This window comes from Puma concolor, chromosome B3, assembly GCF_028749965.1.
Source record: "Puma concolor isolate L17-30 chromosome B3, mPumCon1.1.hap2, whole genome shotgun sequence".
Lineage (NCBI taxonomy): Eukaryota > Metazoa > Chordata > Mammalia > Carnivora > Felidae > Puma > Puma concolor.
In genome coordinates this window covers 134,533,242-134,558,830 of record NC_141672.1, presented here as the reverse complement: position 1 = coordinate 134,558,830, position 25,589 = coordinate 134,533,242, and the positions used below count along the sequence as shown (strand labels likewise).

The 25,589-nt window shown below is 42.7% G+C and overlaps 1 protein-coding gene and 1 long non-coding RNA gene across 11 annotated transcripts in view; one reads left to right on the top strand and one right to left on the bottom strand.

Annotated features, from left to right (window-relative positions):
• Nucleotides 1-25,589, bottom strand: part of LOC147580394 (uncharacterized) — a 119,762-nt gene that overhangs the window by 34,683 nt on the left and 59,490 nt on the right. For 8 of the 10 annotated variants that reach the window (XR_015252854.1, XR_015252857.1, XR_015252853.1 and 5 more), the window contains one exon: nucleotides 7,388-7,473. The gene's annotated coding sequence lies outside the window, so the exon portion shown is untranslated. Of the gene's footprint in view, nucleotides 1-7,387; nucleotides 7,474-13,678; nucleotides 13,827-15,986; nucleotides 16,123-25,589 lie in introns of all 10 variants that reach the window. The other 2 variants (XR_015252858.1, XR_015252859.1) reach the window with 2 other exon arrangements.
• The window catches only part of LOC147580395 (uncharacterized), a 39,018-nt gene continuing 27,678 nt past the window's right edge, over nucleotides 14,250-25,589 (top strand). The window contains exon 1 of the long non-coding RNA XR_015252862.1: nucleotides 14,250-14,338. This is a non-coding gene — a long non-coding RNA (uncharacterized LOC147580395). The remainder of the gene's footprint in view (nucleotides 14,339-25,589) is intronic.

Here is a 25,589-nt window from a genome sequence, read left to right as displayed (position 1 = left end):
TTACCTGTGTTAACCTATGTAATCTTTCCAGCAAGCAGAGGAGCCGGGTCCGATAGGGTGTGGTGAGGAATAAATGGTGAATATATTTAAAGTACTTACAGACCCTGTTTGGCATAAAAAGTGCTGTGGAAGTATGAGCTGGTATCGTCATCATTAATGTAAATGCTCTACTTTAGCTGTCACCGTCACCACCATTATCATCATCATCACCACCATTATCACCATCATCATCACCATCACCATTATCACCATCATCATCACCATCACCACTACACTACCATCATCATCATCATCACCACCATCACCACCATTATCATCACCATCATCATCATCATCAACCATCACCACCATCATCATCACCATCACCACGATTATTATCATCACCATCATCATCACCATCATCATCATCACCACTACACTACCATCATCATCATCATCACCACCATCATCACCACCATTATCATCACCATCATCACCATCATCATCACCACCATCACCACCATCATCATCACCATCACCACCATTATCATCACCATCACTGTCATTATCATCATCATCACCACCATCATCACCATCATCACCACCATCATCACCACCATTCTACCATCATCATCATCAACCATCACCACCATCACCACCATCATCATCACCATCACCACCATTATCATCACCATCATCATCACCACTACCACCATCATCATCATCATCACTATCATTGGGTTCAGTTACAGTACTGCACTCAGAGATGATACCAAACCCTCTCCCCATTTCTCAGGCACACAGAATCATTTTAGTATCTCCTTCACACTCTTATCCTCTCCTCCTCCCCATCTTCCATTTACCCTCCTCTTGTTCTGAGACCCTACTTCTTCCCACAAACTTAAAAGAATGCCAACTCTTGCCAAGTATAATGTTAGGTGTTCCCACCTACATACAGTCTGGACTCAAGGAGTCATGACCAGCCCAGTCAGAAAGCTGAGATTCAAACACCTGTCCATTGGTCTCCAAAGTCTACTCCTTATCCTATTATAACCACATCACTGTAAAATATCCACCCCACTTTCCAAACATTTTTTCAAGTTTTTATGTATTTTAAGTAATCTCTACACTTAACGTAGGGTTTGAACTCATGACCTCAAGATCAAGATTCACATGTTCTTCTCACTGAGCCAGCCAGGTGCCTCCAAACATTTTTTTACCTATCATTCTCAAACACTGAACTGGTTTGTTCACAAGGCATATCATCCAAGTTTTTAAAATAAAGACTCATGCTGGGGCGCCTGGGTGGCTCAATAGGTTAAGCATCCGACTTCAGCTAGGTCATGATCTCATGGTTCATGGGTTTGAGCCCAACATCGGGCTCTGTGCTGACAGCTCAGATCCTGGAGCCTGCTTCAGATCCTGTGTCTCCCTCTCTCTCTGCCTGTATACATGCTCTGTCTCTCTGTCTCTCTCTCAAAAATAAACAAACATTAAAAACTTAAAGACTCATGTTAACTTGATGTATTCATATCTTATTCTCAGTCTTCTATAGGCCCCAATTTTTTTAAAAAAGATACATGAACTGATTTGTAGCACACAATATGCCTTCTCAACAAACAATAGTTTCTTAGTCAAGTACATCAACCTCTTGAGATGATTATACCAATCAAGATGTCTTACTGCATACATTTTAGAGCAATATGTTGACAGGGAGAAAAGTTAGAAATGACCTGAATGTTGCGGCACCTGGGTGGCTCAGTCAGCTAAGTGTCCAACTCTTGTTTTTGGCTCAGGTCATGATCTCACGGTTCGTGAGTTCGAGCCTCACATCAGGCTCCATACTGACTATGCAGACCCTGCTTAGGATTCTCTCTCTCCCTCTCTTTCTGTCCCACCCCTGTTCACTCTCTCTGTCTCTCTCTCAACAATTAATAAACTTAAAAAATAATTTTAAACAGGAAATGATCAGAATGTTTAATAAAAGTGAATTGTTAAATACACATTAGTAAATCCAGAAAATGGAATCATTTGAAGCCATAAAAATAATACCAAATAAATAAATCTGTGTATGTAGAACAGGATGCGATTTTATGTACTGAAAGGATATATACGAATGGGATCACAACAGCTGATTTGTTTGGTTTTTTTTTTTTAATGTTTATTTATTTTTGAAGGAGAGAGAGACAGAGCATGAGCGGGGAAGGGGCAGAGAGAGAGGGAGACACAGAATCTGAAACAGGCTCCAGGCTCCGAGCTGTCAGCACAGAGCCCGACGCGGGGCTGGAACTCACAAACCGCGAGCTCATGACCTGAGCCAAAGTTGGACGCTCAACCGACTGAGCCACCCAGGCGTCCCCACAACAGCCTATTTGTAATGGAAAGGAAAACTCATTTTAAGGATGTTCTTAGTTTTGCTCTTTACATATTCTAAGTTTTCTCTGTAACAAGTATGCATGGCTTTCCTAATACCAAAAACAATAGAAGAACCTAGATTCTGGTGGAAAACACAGCTGCACCTATCTCAACCAGCTCAAACTGTCCCCACTTAAGCTTTTAATCTTCTGTCTCATCAGGCTGTGCGTTTGTCTGAGAGATGGCTGAGTTGCCTCTGGCCTGTCACTGTTATTTGCTTTGAACTCTACACATCTGGGTGGCAAAGTCGGGGGCTGTTTAATATTGGGGGGGGGGGGTTAGTGTTTGAATACATAGAAAAAATACATTAAAATTCTTCAGATCATCAGCATGGAGTTAAGAACAACTAGTCCTACCCATTAAAGGCAAAATCAGCCGCATAAGCTCAGTGCAAGAAGAGGAACAAAGATTGACCCACATCACGCTCCTGTGTCCCCTTCCAGGGGCATCCGACACAGCACAGGACGCTGAGTGCCCTTAGCGGTGTTGGAAACAATCACACATGCAGGTTCCTTACCCGCCTGCTGCATTTTCTTCCTGGTATAACTGGAGTTCTTTGCAAACTACCCCTATGCTTCAATATATAGTTAACCGTGCTCATTAACAGGTTTTAAAGTTCTCATTTTCATTACCATTCCGAACGTGCACTTTATATATCAATGAAAATGAACACGTGTTCAGGAAATAGTAAAGATCCGCATTTAGATTTTTTATTGAATTTATATTTTATATGTATATTTTCTGATTAAAAAACAGAAGGATGGGGTGCCTGGCTGGCTCAGCCGGTCGAGCGTCCGACTCCCGATTTGGGCCCAGGTCACCATCCCAGCCAGGGTCGTGGGACTGAGCCCTGCGTCAAGCTCCACACTGAGCGCAGAGCCTGCTTAAGATTCACTCTTTTTCTCTGCCCCTCTCCCCGGCTCGTCATCTTTCTCTCTCTCACTTTCTAATATAAAAAAAAAAAAAAATCAGGATAGCTGGTATTTTGTTGACTTCTACAGGAGAGAAAGAGAGGGATTGTGGCTGCTCAAAACCAAAAATGTATCTGAAAAACCAAACTTTCAGTTCAACATCCAGATACTCTATCTTCCTCACGTTTTGGGGGATTTTTTTTTTAATTTTTATTTAGCCAATTGGCATTGTGTAAAATGCCATAGTGGAACTGAAAAACTCTCCTGTATTTCAAAAACCGGAATAAAATCCACTGATTTTTTTTTTCTTGTATCTTTCTCAGAGCTTTTTGGAAAACCTGAAGAGTGTAGGTTAAAAGTATTAAGAGCCACGTGTTTGTATATAAGAGCTGTAAGACGGACATAGCTGAATATTAAGAAGTACTCAAGAGCCAAAGACACTGGAGAAAAATTAGCCTGGAAAAGAGAAGGCTGGGAGTGATTTAACAATCGGTTTCAAATATAACAGGATGGGAGAAAGAAGACAGTAACCGTCTTTTGCCAGTCCCACTTAAAGACAAATATGAGAATTGGCTTTCAACCCTGTTAACGTGTTAGACCAGACATAGCTTCAAGGCTGGGCACATGATGAATATCCTTCAATACCTTCTATTCAATACATCTCCCATACGCAAGCCCATGTGACCTTGTGAGACAAGGAGACAGATCTGTGCTATGCCACCTACCATAGAGGCGAATCCATAATATTCCAATAGGAGCCACTAATAACCGAGGCAAGCTTCAAGAAAGGGCAGCTGTGTAGAAGAGAAAGGCATCAACTGTCTGAGTTGAGTTTGATGGGTGAAGACACAAGGATTCCAGGGAGAGGGAGCTATATGTTCAAAGGTAGTAACGTCCCATCATGTGGTCAGGGGACACGCTTCCATGTGACTACAGAGCAGGATATGTGGCAAGAGGTGGCCCTGGAGAATCTGGCCCAGCCCACATTTGCAAGAGTCGTCCTTTGGCCATGTTAAAAAGTTTGGGTTTCGTCTCCAAGGCAATTGTAGTACTCTTGCAGCAAGGGCCTTTTAGGATAAACTTTTTTTTAAAGGTTATTTATCTTTGAAAGAGAGAGAGAGAAGGGGAGGGGCAGAGAGAGAAGGAGACACAGAATCCGAAGCAGGCTCCAGGCTCTGAGCTTTAGGCACAGAGCACGTCATGGGGCTCGAACTCACGAACTGCAAGATCATTCCCTGAGCCAAAGTCGGTGCTTTACTGACTGAGCCACCCAGGCATCCCAGGAAGGACCTTTTACAAGGAAATGCCAGAATGATGTTAGCATTGTATGTTGACTATACCATTCTGACAACAGTATGAAAACTAGATTGGTAAGAAAGCATTACTGGAGGTTGGTGCAATATTCCAGACAAATATATACATACATATGTATATGTATGAATGAAGATGGGGGTGGGGCGCCTGGGTGGCTCCATCAGTTAAGCGTCCGACTCGATACCAGCTCAGTTCATGATCTCTTGGCCCGGCCCGTTGAGTTCCAGCCCTGCATCAGGCTCTGCACTGACAGAACAGAGACTGCTTGGGATCCTCACCTCCCTCTCTCTCTGCCCCTCCCCTGCTTGTTTTCTCTCTGTCTCAAAGTAAATAAATAAATATTTTTTTTTTAAAAAGTTTTTTTTAAAGAACCTAATTAAGGGTGTTACCATTAGGGATGGAAAAAAGGAAGCAGAGTCAAACAGTGGTAGGTCATTAGCACGGACAGAGCTTGTGGGTTGCTCTGGTGAAGAGGAAAGATGAAGAGAAGAGCCTAGGATAATCCTGGGTTTTTGCCTGGAACAACTGGGTGGCACATTTTCCCAAACTGGGGCATACGGGAGGAGAAACAGATTTTTAGAAGGGAGGTAATTAGGGGAGATGGCACATTTAGGTTTCTAGCATGGCGTTCGTGGTGTCTATAAGATGTCTAGGGAAAAAGTTGCACTTACTAGAGTGTAAGATCCATGAGGCAGGGACCTTGTTGGTTTAGTTCAACCCATCAAACAACGTGGCTTTCAGCATAATCATTGCTTACTTAGCACAACACGTGGCAGATGCTAAATGCTCAGTAAATGCCAGCTGAATAGGTGCTCTTGGATGAACTTGCGGGTCTGGATCTCAGGACAGCCTTCTAGGCAATTATTCAACGCTCTTTGGTGTCCTTGCGCAGAGAATTCTAGAACCTCCTTTGATGTTCACCAAGACCATTTTACACCTTGAAATATTGTGATTCTGGTCCACCCCCGAAGGACTGAATTACAAAAATGCTGCTAAGGTTCCTAGCGGCCCTATTCCTCTTTGTTTACAAATAGAAGCAAGGTGGTTTGTTAACTGACGGAAGAGGAAAACTTGCGAAATAAATTTTGGAAGTGGTCAGATTGAGCGAAATCAGTGGTAAAGTCACAGCATTGGAGTGAGCCTCTGGTATAGTTTTTTTTTAATCAGACATATGGCTTTCAAGTTCCTATTGAAAAGGCCAGGACAACCAAGTCGAATTGTCAAGGATGGCTGTGATCCACATATACCGACTCTAAAGGAGATGCTTGCATGAGAATGAGTAGCAAGGAGAAGTGCGTAGCTCCAGCAGAAATCTGGAAAAGACTTTAAGAAAGAAGAAAGCAAATCCCCCTAGTAAATGGCTCTGTTTCTTGGAGGAGTTGGAACAAATCTTCCTTGCCAGAGAAGCTTGAATTACCTGCCTATCCCTTTAAGCATTTTCACGTACAAATCAAACACAGATGGCCCATTACGTTTATGACCTCCTGTCAATTACTCTAGATGAAGCATGCATTAATTATTGAAATATTTTCATAGTATACAAGTTTTGAGTGGTTCCATTGCCTCAGATAATTTCAACTTTCTGATTAGAAGCCGGTATAAACTATTTTATTTATGAAAATTAATCTCTTGAATGTAGTAAAAGCTACAAATACAGTAGTAGATTTTTTTTTTTCCACTTAACAAAGCCAAACTAAAAATCCTGGCCTCTATCCTTGGAAGTCGGCGTTATGTTAGCAGGGTATGCAATCCATAAACTCTGCCAAAATCTATTACAATTGTAGTAAATTTTGATTACTGGAGTTGTTTGTTATTTATGTCTAGAAGATAAAGATAATATTGGGAATAGCCCTCTTCTATTCGATGTATAAATTAGATCCATAAAATACCTTGTTTTGTAAACAGTAAAATAAAAAAAAAAAGAGGCCTAAACTTGGTTGAAGCTTCAAATATTTGCATCTACTTTCTTTGAATCAATAAACATTTTGGAGGATGTGAAAGTCCACGGAATGTTTAGACTTTTTTTTTTTTTAATTTTTTTTTTCAACGTTTATTTATTTTTGGGACAGAGAGAGACAGAGCATGAACGGGGGAGGAGCAGAGAGAGAGGGAGACACAGAATCGGAAACAGGCTCCAGGCTCTGAGCCATCAGCCAGAGCCTGATGCGGGGCTCGAACTCACGGACCGCGAGATCGTGACCTGGCTGAAGTCGGACGCTTAACCGACTGCGCCACCCAGGCGCCCCCCGGAATGTTTAGACTTTTAACTATGCCACTAGTGTTGGTCTGGCACGGTAAACAAAATACTGGGGCCATTTGACTATTAGAGAACAATAAGAATATTCCGACGAAGCATCACTTTGAGAGAATGTGAAGAAAGTTGAGAAGGGAACTCAGAAAAAGGCTTACGTATTTTCCGTCACTCTGGAAGGAAGCTAGTCATTCAGTAAACATCCAACACCTACTATGTGCCGAGAACCTCTCTGGGCACTTGGAGTACACTGGGGAACAAAACAAATATTTCTGCTCCTATCAGTATAGATTCTAATAGAATTGATTGCCTCCTTTAATCCTCACTGTACAGAGAACAAAGCAGAAGCCCAGAGAGGCAAGCTAACTCACCTAACATCACCCAGCAAGAAGGCCCAGAGAGGTAAGCTAACTTATGTACCATCACCCAGCAAGAAAGTTAGAATAAGAGCCCAGGCCATTGGAGCCCATCTTCTTAACCCATCCTATCTTTCAGGCCTTTACCGTTTCCAACTGACCTTTTTCTGGGTACTTGAGAAGTTAATCCTTGCATGTAATTAGCTGGACTCTCTTCAGTAGATGTCTTCAGCTAGAGAGACTCACCCTAAAAAAAAAAAAAAGAAAAGAAAAGAAACTTTATTTTTTAATTTAAAAAATTAGTTGTCTGTGTTTCTTCTCTCTGAAATCCACTGATGTTTAGGCAAAGAATGTTATAAATGAGATACCATCACAGGAATGCTGATTTCACAGACCAGTGGGAGAAGGTGGCTCTAGAGGCAGTGAAATTAACACAGAATCATTGACTTCTTTTTCTGGCCAAAGCCAAAGAGGGATTGAAAACGGGAACTCTAGGTCAAGCACAAATGGAGGGTGCCATCGGCACTGTGCTGTCACAGTGGGCTTACAACACATGAAAGAGAGTGATCTCTACATACCATGGTGGCAACTTGGGCCAAAAAATACGGTCCCCAGCTAGAATCTTGCATAGGGGGAATCTAGCCTATGTGTCAGGCGAAAACGACGCTTATCTATTGGATTCCTCTTGTAGGCATTCACCAAAAAACACAGCCAATGGAGCGAAGTCACGGAAATATTAATGATATTAATTCAACGCTGCTCAATTAATTCGGCGTGTTAATTTTGCCAATTAAAAAAATATATTTTCCGACCATGAATAATAAAAAAAAAAAAAACGGTTTTTTAGCACTTCATGCTTTTACAACCTTCTCACTATTGGTGACACAAAGTCAGGTGGCTGCCTGAGGTCACATCAGATCTGACAGAGAACAGCCTACAACCCAAGATTCCTGATTTGTAACATCAAGCTCTGGATACTCTTTCAGGCTTCTTCTGATTTGGTCGTCGTCAAAGTAGATAGAGAAAGTATTATCATGGCCATTGGCCACATGAGCGCCTGAAGCTCAGAGACACAGCACAAGTCAATGCCCGACTCGGTTCAGAGAGAAGTAACGGCATACAAAGTCCATTAAGGGTCAGCAAGAAGGAGGGCATGTATAGGAGAAGCTGAATCGCTCAAAACTAAAAGATGAATTATGCAGTAAAAGAAGTACGTACAAGAGAAAGAAGTTGTACAGAGGTAGACGTAATTCATTTCATCAAAGATTGAGTGATAGTCTAACCAGTTAGAAATATACCTAATTGGCTGTAATCAAAGCTATAACGATACTGTAACTTGCTAGGCAGTGTCGAAAGCTGTTGTTTCTTAGGAGAGAACATCATAATTGAAAAATTGCAGTCTTGTGCTTAATGAATTAGCAACTTTGGACCTACAGCATAGGAATCTGGTTTTTAACAAGCCATATTTGGAGCCCACGGTCTAGAGCCTTGCTACTCAGAGTATGGTCCCTGGGCCAGCAGCCTTTTAGGAATGAGGAATCTTGGGCATTCTGATTCAGAATATGCATCTTACCAAAATCCTTAAGCGACTTCCTCTACACATTACAGGTTTTTTTTTAAGTCGATTTATTTATTTTAAGAGAGAGAGAGAGAGAGAGAGGCAGAAGGGGAGGGAGACAGAAAATCCAAAGCGGGCTCTCTGTTGTCAACACAGCCCGATGCGGGGCTCGAACTCATGAACTTCGAGGTCATGACCTGAGCCGAAGTCAGACGCTTAACTAACTGAGCCACCCAGGTGCCCCTACACATCACAGTTTGAAGAGTACTGGTCTATAACATCCCTCGCCTGCTATGTATTCACCTTATCAGAAAAAATAAGTCAGCTTGACATAGAGTGTTCTCAGTGAACCCATGTGGGACCCACATGATCTCTGCTTCTATCCCCAACTCCCTTCCCAGCCTGACGTTCTAAATCTCCATCACCCTCTGATAAAAAAATTACCGAACATCCAATTAAGATTTTCTCCTAAATCCTGTTGAAACTCCGCATCTAATTCATGGGCTATCGAGTGTTTCAAGCATTTCCCAAAGTCACCTGTGAAATATTTTGGAAAGTAAATCACCACTTGCAGATCTCTCAATTTCCAGTAAATCTCCCATTTTCTACAGTTCCTTGAAGACTAGTCAGGCACTCTGGCAATCCCATCTGCTAGTTTTCTTTGCCCCCCACCCCACAAGATAATCAATCCATCAAGATCAGGAGACAAGGGTGTGTTTATAGTAGCTGGGGAAGATATGACGAATCCTACCCTTGTGCTGAAGCATCAGGTTCCTCTTACAAGTGTTTGTTTAAACCAGTCTCCTTAAGGAGAATTGGTACAGTTTCTCCTTGTTTGTAAGGGCAATGCGTCCTCTGCCCTACTTAAGAGAAAGCCCTCCCGCCGCCATTCTGGGATAACAGAGGAAGGAATCTTCTTCCTCCAGCCCAGGGGGGCCCCACTCAGCTGGGAGCAATACAACTAGTGCAATGCTTGGATTTTGATATCCACTCAGTATTTCATTATAGAAAATAAATTGTTAAAGAAATAAAATTACTTGCAATTCTACCACGCTGGCAAGTTCATGGGCCATCTGCATCTAGAGTTAGGTTCCCATATGGGTTTGCCATTTCACTTTCCTTAAGGGTATGTCAAAAAGAGTTTTCAATATTGTTATGGCCTTCACAGCAATTTCAGTATTGATCCGCTATGTGTATGTCACCAGTCTACTACTCTTGGACATACAGTTGGCTTCTAATTTTTCATTATTAGAAATAAGTTTCAACAGCTAGTTTTTAGAGACCCAATCCCACTGATTGCCAATTGTCTTTAAAGAAAAGAAAAGTTGGTCTGTGGCCAGGATTTACGTTGCTAACTTCCATTAGGCTACTCCTAAGTATATATACCATTAGTTAGATGGGGGGGAACAGGAAGAAAAGTATGAAGAAAATGATATAAAATCAATGCTCTTTACCTTAAAAATCAACCGAAAGTATATGTTCTACTAAGCGACCCCAAAGTATCATTTTCGTCCGTGAATTACTATACATAATATAGACTAAACATGTTATTCATACCCATTGGGTAAGCTTCACTGCGTTACATAGGAGCCCATTTCCTGATTAGATGCTTGCACTAGGGTAACACCGAATAGAAACTTGCTGTAGCCTAACATTTTCATACAGCTGTAATTTCATTACATTCTCACTTTCTGCGGTAGCCTGTAGAATTGAAAACACATAGGGGCACCCGGGTGGCTCAGTCAGTTGACCGTCCGACTCTTAATTTCGGCTCAGGTCACGATCTCACAGTTCGTGGTCTGGAGCCCCGCGTTGGGCTCTGCCCTCTCTCTCAAAGTAAATGAACTTAAAAAAAGAGAGAGAGAGAGAGAGAAAAAAAACACATTGCCATCCATCACTTAGAATCTGCTTAACCTTTGTTGAGATTATACTCAGTCCTGCCACTTTACGTAGCACTAACCCAACATCCAATTTCTGTTTTCCCTTCCTTGTGCTAATACCTGTGGCTGTCCCCCCAGATAATGGTGACACTGGTTTTGGTGGCACATGAGGAAGATGGCACAAGCCACATCGAGTCCCCCACTTTGAGGACAAGGTCTCCTCTGGAGTTCAGGGAATGGCATTCCAGGTCAGAGGAAGAGCAGGAAGGGAGCAAGGTTGAAGGAATCATGATCATTCTGTTTTGCTAAGCTGAAGACAGAGAAAGGAGGAGAAAATACATTTTAAAAGACTGATCTGGGGACAAATCATGGAGGACCTTGAGCAGTAGAATAAGGAGTCTGAATAATAAGCAAATATTGTAAGGGCGCCCGGGTGGCTCAGTCAGCTAATCGTCCCACTTCAGCCTAGGTCACGATCTCGCCTTTCCTGAGTTCGAGCCCCGCAACGGGCTCTGTGCTGACGGCTCAGAGCCTGGAGCCCGCTTCGGATTCTGTGCCTCCCTCTCTCTCTGCCCCTCCCCCCCTCAAAAATAAATAAACATTAAAAAATATACAAAGAAAAGAAAATATTGTAAACAAGAACTAATCTGAACTAGATTTGTGTTTCATGGATTTAACGGATGCAATGCATGGAAAAAAGGAGGGTGTGCTGGGGTAAATACAGACCTACCATATTGTTTAAAGAGCTGGTGGGGATGGGGAGGGTCTGAAGAGGCAACAATGAAGATGGAGAGGAGAACATGGGCATGAGGTACTGCAGAGAGGAACAGAAATTCACTGAGTGAAGGGGACAAGGAAAGTTGTTCTTGGCAGCTTGTTCCAGAACAATGTCCCTCCCAGGCCGTAAGTCCTGAGCAAACACCACCTTTGTCGCAAGGCTGTCTCCTCAAACGCTAAACACCTGCACGCCTTAAGTATGAATTATCCGAAACAATTGTTTGATTTGGGCATCAATGTCATGGTTGAAATAGAAACATGTGATTGACTTTCCGAGCCCATTTGAAAAGGATTCATAGTGGGTTCAGTTTGGTCTGGTGCTGTAACCCATGCTGCACAATCCCTGACTAGCCGGCCACCTCAGTGGGCCTGAGAAGCCCAATTTCTAGACATCTGGCAGGTGACCGGGCTGCCCCGCCCAGCTTGCCCTGGCACGAGGACAACTCAGTGAGAAGGCTCTTTAGATGGTCTCCATCTTCTTGAAGAAGCAAAGGAAACATTTTTTTTAATTTTTTTTAACATTTTATTTATTTTTGAGACAGAGAGAGACAGAGCATGAATGGGGGAGGGGCAGAGAGAGAGGGAGACACAGAATCGGAAGCAGGCTCCAGGCTCTGAGCCATCAGCCCAGAGCCCCACGCGGGGCTCGAACTCATGGACCGCGAGATCGTGACCTGAGCTGAAGTCAGACGCTTAACTGACGGAGCCACCCAGGCACCCCAAAGGCAACATTTTTAAACAAAGAACGAGAGTGACCAAGTGGCATGTAGGCTTGAGTAGAATTGAGTGGAATCGGAGATTCTAGCAGGACTTTCATTTAGAATTGCTAGGTAGTTTGGCAGTAGGGGTCAGAAAATAAAATATACATCCCCAGCAATTCCACGTTAGGTGCCCATGCTCAGAAAATACTGACAGCATATGAGCATTAGGAGTGTTACGCATGGAGGCATATGGGAAATACTTGAGTACATAAGGAAGTATGTCCAAGCATATTCAGTGTAACACAGTAGAAGGATATGTGTGCAGAGTATGGGAATAAGTCAATGAGCGTTGATGGGCATTGGTATATTCGTACCCTGGGAAATTCCTGAAGCACTTGGAAAGAATGATGTATATCTCTTTCTCCTCACAATGCCCAAACCTCCAAGACACTGATGAGTGAAAATAGCAAGTGTACAATGAGACGTTGCCGACTATGACACACGCTTTAGGGCTTCTCTGGCTGGAAAGACAAAAGCAAGCCTTTGCTAACATGGGTCACATCAAGAAAGCTGGAGAAAACGACTCAGGTTGCAGGCAGTGGCAGGGAGAGCGTTAGCCTTAAGCTCTAAACTCTAATATTTACAAGGACAGTAAGTGTATGGTAATTGCTTTGAGCTTCAAAATTCGTTTAAAAATGTTAAATACCTTGGCCCAGAGGAATTGCCCTTTTTTTTCCCCCACCAAATATCTGCTCTTATGCCAAAGACATCTTTCCTCTAAAATGATGCCTTTTTTTTTTTCCTTTTTGAAGTGAAGGAGGGGACACCTGGGGGGCTCAGTCGATGAAGTGTCCAACGCTAGATTTCAGCTCAGGTCATGATCGCGTGGTTTGTGGGATAGAGCCCCACATCGGGCTCTGTGCTGACAGTGCGGAGCCTGCTTGGGATTATCTCTCTCTCCCTCTCTCTCTGCCCATCCTGTCCCTCTCTCTCTCTCTCAAAATAAATAAATTTTTAAAAATTAAAAAAAAAAAGTCAGTGAAGCACTGGTTTAATCCAAGAGTTAAGGGTTGACTAGCAATGGAAAGATAGATGATAGATAGATAGATAGATAGATAGATAGATAGATAGATAGATAGAAATAGATAGGTGATAGATGATAGGTAGATAGATAGATAGACAATAGACATGCAAACCTCCACTGGCCAATCTCCTTTAGAGCTACCAATTTCATCCAGGATTACCAAGGCAACTCTGTCCAATGTAATCGTGCGGTCCCCACAGCTTCAATAACACGGCAAAATAAATACCAATGGCACGCCACTGAACTGCCAATGCAGAGACATCCCTGTGCATGTCGCATTTACAAGGGGATGTGAAACACCTGTCTTCCCGGAAATGAGATCCATGCACGGAGCTGATTTAAAATCAGAACTAAATAATCTCGATTGGAATGTATTCACTGGAATATTTCTCTAGGTTCAGAAATAAGTGGAAGCAAATTATTTTCTAAATTAGAAACTATGTCTACGGTACCTTTATATGACTTCCAATCTTTGAGGACAAGTAGAGCCGATGCAACTTTAATATAGTTTAGCAGATAGTGATTGCTGCAAAATCGTCGTCTGCTCCCTCAGGATTTTTTTTTCACTTAAGAACCTGATGGCGTTTGGGGTAAAGTGTTCTAAGAGGGATTCAAGCACATGACAGAAAAGAAAACATTAACCCACCATGTAGCCAAGAGCTGGATTAATCTTTTAAGCAATTCAGAAGAGAATCCCACCACGAACCCTAAAAGACCATTCAAATAATCTGGAAAATGCTAAGCTATCTCTGCTTGTAAGAGACCACAGTGATGGGTTTTTCAGTTATTCGGGGCATAACTTTGACTCCTTGATTCAGAAGTAAGCTTTAGTGTAAGTTGTTTTAGTTTTCATGTGTTTGGAAGTAATAACCACCGGACATTTCTTTGAGCCTAAAGCTGGACACAGTCTGCCACCCCGGGCACATGAGAGTCACTCTGAGAAAGGGTGTTTAATGAGTAACTCTGCAGTAAAAGTCCTCGAAAAACTTCTTCTAAACATTAGACCCCGTACTTTCTTTCTGAAATACATTAACAGCCTCCAGAAGGTTCAGAGATGCTGTGGCAGCCCTGTTAGACTTCAGAAGTCCCTGATATCTCAAGTGCATCGAAAGGTTTGTGCACACTCCCCACCCCTCCCCACCCCATCCCTGCTCTCTGCCCCCCCCCCACGCCCACCCCCTCCACCCCCCAGCCAGTGTCTGGAGATCGCGTTGACTGCAATTCTCCCGGAGAAAAAGATTGATAAAGCAAAGCAATCAGAGTTATTTCCTATGCATGAAATTGATTAAATGCTTCACTAAATGGCTTCTAAATTTGCTTCTCATATTTCTGTCACCGCTGAAAAGATTACAGAATCTCTGCATATAACCATGTTGTATACAATACCAAATTACAAAAGGTTGTAAAAACTAATGTTTTGTTTAAAGTTTTGAGCAGGACCATATGCCTCCAGTGACCTTGAGTAAGCTATTTTAATTCAAACCATTTCAAAGAATAGAAGGGGGAGAAATATTCCACGCCGTAACAAACCAGACAAGTTGGTGGGTAAACCTCAGTTAACTACGCTGAACCCCTGCTCTTTCCAGCCAGGGTGTGGAGTGAATCCTCTCCCAGCAAAGGCCTTTGCGTCTCCAAAGCTGGGAAACACATGTGGTGTCAACAGGGATATATTTACAAAGGAGGTGAAAATAGGGGCTTTGAGACCTCCCAAAGCTGAATTTGCCCCATTATTTTTCATTCAGAGACATCTCCTAATGAGTTCCGAGTCTTGCGCGGACTTGCGGGACCGTGTAAAAAAAAAAAAGACGACAAATATTAGCACGGGTGGTGGGGTTGTTTTACGTTTAGGATTTTTGTTTGTTTACTTATCATCTTTGCACATCTTGCAAATGCCGGTTAAGTCCCATTCTTCCTTCCGTGTGAGAATTGCTTCCAAGGCTGGTGTAACAATCCAGGCGGTGGGGGGGGGGGGGGGTTAGCAAAGAAGTAATTTATAGGCCAGCACGTGACCCGCAGATGTTACTTGGGAAACGAATCCCATTCTTAACCTGCCCTTCAAAGCACCTTCACTTCTACGGGAAAAATGATATTCTTTCATAACATTTATTAGACATTACGTCCCCAGCAAGAATTAACATTTGGCATGAACAGGCAGCTCTGTAAGAACTTCAAGAGAGGAAGGTTTACAACCAAGGACGTGCTTAAGATCTCCACTGGGCTGACCTCTGTGAGTGGCCTTTCCCCAACCACCTATCACCTTCAGGAAGAGCCAGTGTGGAAACCAAGGTGGACCCATAGCCACAGCCATGTGGAACCCAGGGAGGTGGAAATGATCAGGGCAATACTGTCCAAGGGGAACAGAAGGGCTCGCCAGGATCAGGCGAGGTTCACATCTCCTTTCGTGTGGAGTTTGTGGGGTACATACGGGGAGTAGCAATGGAATTAGCTCTCATTTGAAAAAACGCAATGGAATCTCACCAGTAAAATCCAGATTTTTTTTTCTCTCTCTCTGTCTCTCTGTCTCTCTCTCTCTCTCTTTTTAAATTAGTACCTGTTCTGGGAGATATGCCAAAAATCCAGGGATAATTTAACCTGACCATCAACAGCTGGACAACTTATTTAACTCTTTGGTGATGGTTACGTGAACTTTCTCGTTGGCTTTAAGCCACCGCGTAATTAATGTTGATGTCAGACACAGAGGGTTTAATAAATCATAACAAAGAAAGCGGTCCATTATTGTACAACACAGAGAATAACTACCTTGTGCCCACAGGTGTTTGCCATCTTAAAACATTTGAATCCATGCTTCCGAAAGTTTACTCCTTAAAACGCTAATTCTCTAAGATTATCCTTCGCGAAAGGGTTTTGTCGATCAAATCCATTGGGCAACGCTGTCCTGGAGAATTACAGTGCGTGGTAACGTGTTAGAGGCCTCTGCTGCAAACCATCCCGTTTGACTCAGTTTAACCTAGAGTTTTTCGCTTGACCCAGGCTTCTTTTTGTATTAATGTTTCGAATGTCGGAACTGTTCTGTAAAACATACTCAGGGTAAGATATTTAAACCTACTGCCTGTCTGGCTGACTAGCCCACCTCTTTTGAAAGTTCAGCAAGCTCTGGGCTGCCCCTTCTGTAAGATTCTCAGCCAAGATAAGAGAAATACTCCAGGGGTGTCTGAGTGGTTCGGCCGGTTAAGTGTCCAACTCTTGCTTTCGGCTCAGGTCACAATCTCAGGGCTACTGGGTTCGAGTCCCACGTCGGGCTCCGCACCATTGGTGCCTGGGATTCTCTCTCTCTCTCTACCCCTCCCCTGCTCTCTCTCTCTCTCTCTCTCTCTCTCAAAAATAAGAGAATGGCATTGAACGCCCAGATGAGTATTATTTCCATTTGTAAGTGAATATTCCACATACATTGATTTTTTTTTTCTTACGGATTATTTTTGGCCTATGAGGATTATTCACAAAGTCACTTCTCCTTTCTTATTTTATTTTTTTTAACATTTTTCTAACATTTATTCATTTTTGAGAGAGAGAGAGAGAGAGAGAGAGAGTGCAAGCGGGGGAGGGGCACAGAGAGAGAGGGAAACACAGAATCCGAAACAGGCTCCAGGCTCCGAGCTGTCAGCAAGGAGCCCAACACGGGGCTCGAACTCACGAACTATGAGATCGTGACCTGAGCCGAAGTCAGATGCTTAACCGACTGAGCCAGCGAGGCGCCCCTCCTCTCTATTGCAAATAATAGATTTCAAAAGCCATGTTTCTCCTTCCGTTTCTAGAATCAAAGTCACTCATGCATCAAGATCGTTCAAGAAAACCTGTGCGAGCGTAGGAGAGTGACGTAATTCTAGAGATAAGCCAGGATTTACCTTCATTTAATTTTTTAAGGAAATCATTTATTTGCACACTTCTGCCTCTTAACTCGTTCGAGTAACAAAGGCATCATGTGGCGCATCAGGGGTGACAGAGGACAGCATAAGCCCTGGTGAGGATCTTTGACTCGAAGTTGTACTTCGATTCCCAAACCTGTAAGGTGCCTCAGGGTCCCCCAGAGGCCGTGTTGGGAGCACAGACCTCCGAGGCCCCGCGCCCAGAGCTCCTGCTTTGGTAAGCTTGGAGAGGGCCCTGAGAATCTGCATTTCCAACAAGCTCCCAGGAGATGAGGCCTGCCCCAGGCCTCTTCAAAGCGCAGGAAGGCTGAGGACCCGGGGATGCCTCATCCAATAACTTGTCCAGTAATTGGTATATTGATTGCTAATGTCACCATGTTTGAGTACCTATAAACCCCTCACTCTATTACACAGCCCCCAACAATCCAAAAAGTCATTGTTTATTCATTGTGACTCCCAAACTGGCCCTTGTCAGTTCCTGCTGGAAGGCTTGCTGATAAAAATCAGCAGATGATTGGACGCACACATTCTTAACATGACTGACCCATGACATCTCCGAGGGCAGTCAGGGAGCCTGTCATTATAGCACAATACTTCTCTTTCTTCCTCCTTATCTAGCCCCAGATGACTTTGAGATTTTTATTAACTCATTAATGACTGAAGATGTCATTAGAGCCACGAGAAGGTTCCCCCTCACCCCCGCCACTTTTCTTTCTTCTTCCTTTTTTTTTTTTTAATAGGAATCAGCATACAATTTGCTCATGGTGGGAGTGGGGGGGGGCCAGCCAAGACAAACCAAATGGAGGGACCCTTTCACTTTATTAGAATTTGAAATCTGATTGATGGGTACTAGGATTGAAAATCTGCACCCGGAAATACCAAGTTGTTCCAGAAATACGGTGGGCAAGAAAAACAGGGCAGTTCAATAAAGAAACAGCAACCCATAAAATTCAGCAGTTTCTATTATGTTGCAGGCTCCAGCCTTTCCAACCTAACCGCTAAATTAAAAAAAAATAAAAATTCAGAGGAAGGCCACTGAAACCTCTAAATGTTTCTTACCTACACATTCATTAAAACATATCTTGTTTCTGCGTGCCTTTAATTTTCACATCTGCAGAATTGCTTTTAAAAATCAAATTAGATCTTTTGAAGGCACTTAAATTGCAACAGCCTTATGTTTTTTTATATGCTCCCCGGGTTTCAGCCTTTTTATCTGGGTTGTGTGTCCAATTAATGGCCTATCTCAAGGAAGTGCTAATCATTTCGAAAACTTGAGAATATAAAAAGCCAGCAGATTATTTTCATTAGAACTGATTGGATTGAGAATAAGCTACAGAGGAAATGCTCAATAATCATAACTTTTTTTAGATGAGATCACCAAAAAGGTCAGTCACATAAGGTGCTTTTCATTGCAGTCAAGTCTTTGAAGACCTGTTTTAGGAGTTGTTTGGTTTTTTGTTTAAGTTTATTTATTTATTTTGAGAGAGAGGGAGAGAGCGAGCACAAGCGGGGGGAGGGGCAGAGAGAGAGAGAGAGAGAGGGAGAGAAAGAGAATCTCACGCAGGCTCCACGCTGCCAGGACAGAGCCTGACCAGACTTGATTCCACAAACCGTGAGATCACGACCCGAGCCAAAATCAAGAGGCAGACGCTTAACTGACTGAGCCATCCAGCTGCCCCCAAAGACCTGTTTTCATTCCATTCCTCTTGGGGGTTCAGCTTTGGGCATGTCAGGAGGTCGGGTGGAGAGTGGGTTTACACTGATTTTATCAGCCCAGATCATTCGCTTGGCAAAGAAAATGTCTGTTACTAGATGTATCTCACATGTTATTAAGTGTTTACAAAACTTTACTATTGTCAAAACACATTGTAAATTCACAGATCCTCATAATACATGGAGACTCGACTCCCTGAAAGAAAAAAGAAAAAAAAAAAAAGAGTGTCCAAAGACCTAAAAAGATTTTGGCCCAAGGAAACTGCTGTCGATAAACTATGACCAAGATTGAAACATGCCTCAAGCTAAGTTTTTTCTTAAATCACCTAATTACATCTTTCTCTCGGTATTTACTGGCCTGGTGGAAAAATTTTCTTCATTAAATGTTATGTTAAATAATTAGTTAATATTTGCAGATTAACTAAATATAAAAATTGTGTCTAATTCAGCAGTAAGAGCATTAAATTCTTTTTCCCCCTTTCTGTCCATGATGCCAACCACCAGATAAAACCTGGGAAATAACAGTCAAAAACCCAGATGTTTTTAAAGCTCCAGATGTTTGCTGTCGTATAGACACGGTCTTAATCTGCTCAGTCATAATCACAACGTTCTTTAATATCATTTGCCAATATTTGAGGCCCTTCCCCCACCAAATCATGTCTAATAGTCCTGTTTAATTCATTCATAGGGGAAAACACAAAGATATTTTCTTCAGAAAATACTGAGTCCTCAATGGACTCAAAATACAGGAACACCAGCCAGAACGGTGCCCAAGTCTTTAGGTTGAAGAACGTTTCCTATCTGCATTTTTTAATGATGAAAAATAATACAGCTTAAATGGATGGAATTTTAATTGACATGTGCGTGCTAACTTCAATTCTGGTAAGTCGTTGGGAATAACCAGCTCTCAAATGCAAATGGCAGCCATCTTTTCAACGGGTTCCTTCCCCAAACTCACTCCCTTGCTGCCAGGTCCCATAAGAGATGACACATTGGGAACAATTTCTGCTCTGGTGACTTTGGGTTAGAGAAGCACTAGCAAGGTAAAGCCTTGGTGAGCCTCAGCACCTTCGTGTTCTGTGTGACCCTGAGTTTGTCACTTAAGCTCTGAGCCTCGATTTTTACCTCTTTAGAGCGGGAATAATAACCCTGCCCCCAATAAAGCTGAGGATCTCATGAAAGAACTCTGGAACCACAACTGCAAATGCACATGATCATCAACATTTAAAATATTTTACCAGGGGCGCCTGGGTGGCTCAGTCGGTTAAGCGTCCGGCTTCAGCTCAGGTCACGATCTCACGGTCCATGAGTTCGAGCCCCGCGTCAGGCTCTGTGCTGATGGCTCAGAGCCTGGAGCCTGTTTCGGATTCTGTGTCTCCCTCTCTCTCGGACCCTCCCCCATTCATACTCTGTCTCTGTCTCAAAAATAAATAAAACATTAAAAAATTTTTTTTAATAAAATATTTTACCATGAAGTTTACATATTATTGTTTAAATATTATTACATAAAAGTATCGTGACTGTTAATGTGGAATCCAGGGGCACAAGAGAGACAGCCACACTCAAAAAAGATCTGGCCAGCTAGGGGCGCTTGGGTGGCTCAGTCGGTTAAACACTCACCTCTTGATCTCACCTCAGGTCAGATCTCACAGTTCTTGAGTTCGAGCCCCTCATCGGGCTCTGCACTGATGGCATGGAACCTGTTGGGGATTCGGACTCTCCTTCTCTCTGCCCCTCCCCCACTTGTGTGCGTGCGCGTGCTAGAGCTCTCTCTCTCGCTCTCAAATAAATAAATTAATTAAAAAAAAAAAAAAAAGATCTGGCCAGCAATTTACTGTTTACAAATTGATCACAGGAATGACCATAACCCCTGGGTGTGCAAAACAGCGCCAGATTCTCCTCCCCTGGGTTCCTGTGTCCTTCCTGAACTTCACCTGGTTGAACTGAGAAATCGTTTTAGTACTACTCTCTTTATGGTCACTAAATAGATTATTCATAGATCCCACTGGCTGGGTCTGTATTACAATTAGGGCACTTCTGCCAATCGGGAACCATAACCTTGACGAACTGTTGGCCTTAACTTTGAGGCAGCTCACACACCCTCTTGGCCAATGGCAAAGACTCCAGCCTTTGCATATGGCAGTTTCGTGTCCTGCCGAATATTCAGACAGACCTCACGGTTTCTATCAAGGAACATTGCTTCCATGTTTTGTTTTGTCTTTTACTGTTAATAAAACGTATGTCCTGGAAAGTTGTCATGGAAAAACACACCAACCTTCCTCCCCACAATGTAAGAGCGTGTCTAAGTGAGAAATCAGCTCACACCCCTGTAAAATGCTAAGCACTAAAACACCTTTCCAGCATTTCAATCTTAGACCTTTTTGTCATAGCTCCAAGATCTTTGGAAAATACCTCTAATTTTGAATTCTACTTTTAAGATATCAAAAGGTTTCCACAGGATAAAACAAAACAAACAAACAAATGGGAATAAAACTAATGAAGGGAAGGTGATGCGGTTCATTTAAAATTCGTAATGTATCTGCGGTGTCAGAATGCTCCGGTAAAACGAAAGCTCCCATATTAAGAAATGTCTTGAAAAGTTTAGTCTAACTTTGTGCTCAATTTTATGACCACTGGGCGGGCGGGGGGATGACCGATCGAGTTTTCGTTTCTTCGCCTTTTTGAAGTCACAAATCACCCATTAGCATGTTGCTGTAGTCGAGTGCTCGCTTCGGAGAGCCAGGAGTCAATACAAAAGGAAACAATAATAGGAAAGGGAAAGATTTTACCGTCATAATAGGGAAAGGTGTGTGAGCTGGAAGAAAGTACAGTACAGAAGCTCATGACAAGTCATGATAAATGGGTCGTTATAAAATTCATGTTTAGGCAGCACCAGGCCGGGGATAATGCCATTCGTCATGGCAACACTAGGCCGCTAATGAGCCCTCATTGCATATTCATGTTTGCTGTGGTTCTTTTCTCCCTCCCACCCTGAGCTAGTGCCTGGAAATATCTCCACCTCAAGCTGAAGCTCAACTAGGCCTTCTTCGTCTTCTTCTCCTTCTTCTTCTTCCTTTTTTTTTTTTTTTTTTGTATTTGTTATTGTTGTAGCAATTACACTGTAAAAGTGCTACCCAAGATTGATTGCTCTGATCTGTAGTTCAATTGTAAATTAGAATACACATCCCCCCAGGGACACACGGCCCCTATTTGTGATTAAGAAAAAAGCCCCATAATAGACTAATAGCTAAAGTTCTCTCTCTTTTACTTTCAGGCAATTAGCTTGATGAAATGGCCTCTTTTTGTGTGTCCTGGAAGTGTAAACCGATATCATAATGAAGTATATGATGTTTATTCTATTATTTTCACCTTGCAGGGTCTGCAGGAATGCATAAGTAATGGCCGCTTTGTCTAGTACGTTTACTGATTCACAAGTAAACTATTTCTTAAAGATGCAGTGTGTGCATTTTGAGGCTCGAGCTAAGTAACCCCTCCCTGTGGGCTCACCTCCCAAGGCAAAAGACTTTCTACTAAAGAGGAAAAAAACCGAATTGCTCAAGCCAGCTTGTGATATTCAAGAGCCATCTAGCTACTGGACCGCTCTGGGGTGGATGAGGTGGCTGGCGCTCAGGATCAGTAAAGACCCCCGGGGCACTGTAGCAAAGTGCCCCGTGGCGACGTTGTGCCCCCCAGGAGCCCCCGTGGTCAGCTGACCATAATGTATCCCTTCAGCTCCACGAATCGGTGGCGGAACACCAACTCGATTTCTCCTCTTGGGTGGCCGAAGGCAGCCCTACAATGTATTGGCCATTTTTAAATGTGTCGCACCCTCCCCCACTCCAAACGTCTTGTCTTTTCAAGATCCAAAACTTTGATCTCCCAAGTCGACAAGAAAGCATTCCTTAGCTTCCTACATGCACCAGCTGACGGAGATATTGACCAGCAGGCCAATGAATACAACCACTTGTAGTTGGTCCGTTTCCAAAGCCACTTGTGTTGTTCCTCTATAGTCTTTTAATATTTGTTTTCATTTCATTCATGAGGGTCTCAAGAGTAAAGGTGGGGGGGGGGAAGTGTTCCAACTGGCATGATAGAAATAGGAAAGAAGGAAAAACAGAAGAGAACAAAACAAATCTACCTTGGTCTAAAATGGTTTATGGTTTTATACTTCTCCAGATGTTAATTATGGTTCCAATTCTATAGTCTAATTCCCGGTCACTCATCAATAAGCCAGTTTGTACTACCCCAAACGTTTTCTGGGCTTGTGTTGTCTGAATAAACTCATCCCTGTCCTCTTTAATACGAACCCGATCTGAGTCTCTAGAAAGTCATTTTTTTTATAGCAAATAGATCTCACTAATGTTTTTCGTACTGACCTGGATGTGCATTTTTAGATTTGTCAGGTTGTAAAACTCATGTCTGAGAGAGTCTTCTGTTACATATAAAATGTGTTTGCATTTCCTCCCAGTTACGCGAGCTACTTCCTGGTTAAATAAGACTTTTTGAGAAAGTTTATTACTATATCCCAAAAAGTGATTTTAATGTTAGATCATTTCCAAACATACTACAAAATGAGCTACCCAGGAATATCCCAGGAAAATTCACTTTGATATCTTTCTTGCTATAAATCACAAGGTTTTACCAGTCTTTATTTGGGGACTGACTTTCTCGTTCGCAATATTTATACATTGAATTGCTTGCCACGTCAATGATAAACCTGCAACATAATGTAAATTTCCATTGCTTTCAGAAATGTTTGAATGTCTGGCTGTTACATTGCCACCATATTTGAAATACGTTATTGTAAACTTTTAAGTGACATTGAGCCTGGGAGGGTCTCGTCCACACTTACAGCACCTACTTCCAGTAACCAGTAACATTTTTTAAGGGTACACTTATTCTATAACAATAATGCCTGATATTGACCAAGTGCATTATAATTTTTGAATCTCTTTCAGACAGATCCCCTCACATGCATACTTCTATGAGACAAATGAGGCAAATAATTTAATTGTCACCCCAGAGTTGGAAGGGAGGACACTGAGGCTCAGAGAGGTTAAGTGACTTGCCCAAAGTCACAAGTCAGCAATCGCAAAGTTGAACCTTGTCCCCAGGCATTTAACTCCAAACTCTCACCTCCTTCTGGCTGGCCATGTTGCCTTTATACTAGCTACACATTCACCATTGGGAGTAACCCTCCAGAATCTCAAAGCTTTTATGAAAAACAAATCTTGTGATCTTCATTTATATCTGGGCAAGATAGACAAATAAATGTAAAGATCCGTGCGTGCACACACACACACACACACACACACACACCTTGATAAAAGCCTACAAGGAAAGGAGGAAAGGGATGGAATTCACACAGATTGTTACCTACCTACCTAAATATAAGATAAAGAATCTACATTTGATTACTAACATATGCCTAGACTAGGTAGGTACTAGCCACAAAATTGAAGAAATTATCTAGAGAACTCAACTTTGAGGGACAGGGGGAAGACCACTCTTTTCAAGAGACATGGGTTTGTATCCTAATTTTCCAGAGGCTTGGTTGAGCCTTCTTATCAGACTTATCTCCAGGACCTTTACACACACCACTGCCTCTGCCTCACCCTTACCTCCTGTCACATATTCCCATAGAACTAATTCAAATCTGACCATCAATCTAGAATTAGCTCAAAGATCATTCCTCCGTGGAGATGGTCCCTGGCTTCTCTCTCTCTCTCTCTCTCTCCCTGTTCCACATACCTCTTAGATTTGATCCACAAGTGAGCCTCTTTCGTCCCCACCCATAATGACCTTTTCCATCCTGAAGCCAGTGAAGACAGGATTTGGATCTAGAATCCAGCTACAGGCTCTTCCAAGGGTGTGCTGGACCTGTCTGCTGAAGTGTTCCCACTGTCAAGATCACTAACATATCGAAGTGCCATGCTCAGAGAGCCCTGAGATCAGCAAAGAAGTTCCGGGCCATTCTTTGCCAATGAATGGTCATGACATTGATGAGGAATGGCCACTCCTTTGTCGGAGTGGCCTTGAAATGACCAGATAAAACACACAAAACAGAATCCACTGGAATAGGCCAAACCGGAGACCAAATCGCCTCAGCCATGATTTCCTACGAAAAGCTATCCCCGCCTGAACATGAGAAAGACCTCAGAAGTGAACCCAAAACAAATGATCCCCAAACAAAGAGTTTATAAATATGTCCAAATCCCAGATGGGACATTCCTTAAACTTAAGGGAGAAAGGAGGGGCCGTATCATTATGTCATTCATTCATCTATCCCTCCATTCAATAAATCATTCAACAAATACTTATTGAACGTTGAGGAGATAATCACAACAGTAGACATCATCCTTGCCCTCACGGAACTCACAGTATAATAGGGGAGACAGATATGTAATTGTATCATCGAATATAAGATTATATATGTAATGCATACAAGTGGCATCAGTACAGATAAAATGGGACTCTTGGTGGGAACTTCATAGAGACAGACGCTGCAGTATAGAAAGTCTTACAATACAAGCCTGAAGAATGAGGTTACAGATCAAGGTACAAGGGGGAAGCACTGGCAAAGGCCCAGGAGTGGAACACAGCTAAGTTAAAGGGCCATTAAACAGTCCAGCGAGAATGGATCCCTGGGATCTGGAGGCAAAGGGGAATGTGACCAGCCCCGGGGACACAGGAAGGTTTGGGCCAGACCATGCAGGGCCTTTTAGGCCACAGTAAGAATTTTGGATGCCACCTGGAGTCCAGCGCA